Source organism: Argentina silus (assembly GCF_951799395.1).
Source record: "Argentina silus genome assembly, chromosome: 8".
In the NCBI taxonomy this organism is placed as follows: domain Eukaryota; kingdom Metazoa; phylum Chordata; class Actinopteri; order Argentiniformes; family Argentinidae; genus Argentina; species Argentina silus.
In genome coordinates, this window is record NC_139662.1 from 19500215 (window position 1) to 19502714 (window position 2500).

A 2500-nucleotide genomic window follows, 5' to 3' on the forward strand; every position below is an offset into this window, starting at 1 on the left:
TCTTACTCTCTTTCTTTCTCTTTTGTTTCTCTCTCATATAGAGTGTGTGGTAGGCTGGGGGTTATGATGAAATATGTTAGATATCAATCTGTGGCAGTTCCTCTTTCAGAGCATCGCTTGCAGGTGGTGATATTTCACAAGCTGCGCTTGATTTCAATGACTCATACTGTAGCATGTCTGTCTGAGTGCCTACGGTATGTTTTATATAGTATGCTGCCTAGTCTACAACCGTGTGTGTGTGTGTGTGTGTGTGTGTGTGTGTGTGTGTGTGTGTGTGTGTGTAAAATGGCTAAGTATGGGCATGAGAGGGCTCCAGTTGACTGGGTTCCAGCTCACACTAGCCTCTGGTGTTTGAGCAATGTTGTCTCTGTAGCAGGGTCAAGGGTCAAGGCGATGGGTGTTTCCCACTTACAGTAGAACAACAGCAGCATTTTCCAACAGTTAGTCATTCGTTTTATTTGGTGAGAATCGATGGGCCCGATATGTGCAAAACAGCTGACTGCACAAGTAACGTTTAAGTGAGTGGAAATTAAATCAGGTGTTTATGGAGACTTCTTAAAAGCTGATACCCTTCTCCCCCCAAATACAGCTGAAACCTTAAACACACACACACACAGAACCCACAAATCAAATACTCCATACTATATATGCCATTTAGCTGACGCTTTTATCCAAAGCGAGTTACATTGCAATGAGTGCATACATTTCAGTATATATGGTCCCAGCAGGAATCAAACCCACAACCTAAGCGTTGTTAGCGCCATGCTCTACCAACTGAGCCCCAGAGGACCACCATACGTTAAATGCAAACACATGCCCAGCAACGTCACATCTTTTGTTCGCAATAAAAGTCAAGTCATTGTGTATTTACAAATTGTTTTTTTTAATTATGCATATTACTATTTTCTTGGTTGTAATGGCTTTATTGTACACAAGTGAGGTGGTCGTGCACAGATAGGCTCCTGTAGCAGCTCTGTACCCTGTACTGCAGCTGTGGCTGAGACAATGGAACAACTCTGATGCTCACAATGGTCTACAATGGGGGCAGGGTCCTGACACTGAGGCAGACAAACACCCCTTCTCACCCTCTCACCCTCACACACACACACACACACACACACACACACACACGGGCGCACCCACACACACACACACACACGCATGTTTACACACACGTGTGTGTGCACAGACACACACGCATCCATGCACACACACACGTGCACGTGCATGCACGCACGCACACATACACACACACAGATCACTTTCTCTGGTGGACAATAAAAGTATCTAAATATTGTAACAGCAAACAGCAGCTCTCCCCTCCCCCTCAGCCACAGCCTTCCTGTAATGTCTGCTTCTGTCCACATGGGTGACAAGACAACACTGAGGTCTTCAGCTACCCCAGCTGCTGCACGGCTTTCAAACAACCAACATAAATATGGAAATCTGTTCACAGAATGTCTTTCTTACCATGATTATCTTAGAATAACAATTATAGAAAAAGCATATGTTACAGTGTTGCCTACCTTATACATATTCATTCTAAAAAACCTATTACAATAATTGCATATTCAGTTAAATTGTGATTATCTCCATCTGTAATAACTTACCAGCAATATATGAAATGAACGATGGAAATTGTAGAGGAACAGAACAAGACTGACAGACAGAGAAATAGTCTCAACATGTTCCACTGGAGGTACAGTAAGACTCTCTGGGATAACACAAGATGAGCCATGTACAGAGAGATTCTAAGGCCACGTCACATACAGAAAGATATTCCTGAAGAAATGGTCAATCGACCTTCATGAAAGTGAATGTTGACTCTGTGCTTGCCAGTCCAGTGTTCAGTTCAGTAACTTGGAGTCATAGTCATAACTGCCTCTCGCCATCGTTACCCGACCCGTTCTCCTTCTCCTGCCTCAAGGGCTGCTAGCTGAGCCATCTCCTGCTGCCTTCAAGGGCTGCTAGCTGACCCATCTCTTGCCTCAAGGGCTGCTAGCTGACCCATCTCCTGCCTCAAGGGCTGCTAGCTGACCCATCTCCTGCTGCCCTCAAGGGCTGCTAGCTGACCCATCTCCTGCTGCCCTCAAGGGCTGCTAGCTGACCCATCTCCTGCTGCCCTCAAGGGCTGCTAGCTGATCCATCTCTTGCTGCCCTCAAGGGCTGCTAGCTGACACATCTCCTGCTGCCTTCAAGGGCTGCTAGCTGATCCATCTCCTGCCTCAAGGGCTGCTAGCTGATCCATCTCCTGCCTCAAGGGCTGCTAGCTGACCCATCTCCTGCTGCCCTCAAGGGCTGCTAGCTGATCCATCTCCTGCCTCAAGGGCTGCTAGCAGACCCCTTTCCCGCTACCTGTCAGGGTGGGGGACTGACTGCTGTGTAGGAATGTTCCAGAAGTGTTCCCTGTGCTAATATTCCGGTCACTCCATTCCATATGGCATTTGACACGGATAAGCGGTCACACCCCCTTGAACCCCCCCCCCCCCCCCCGCCGCCC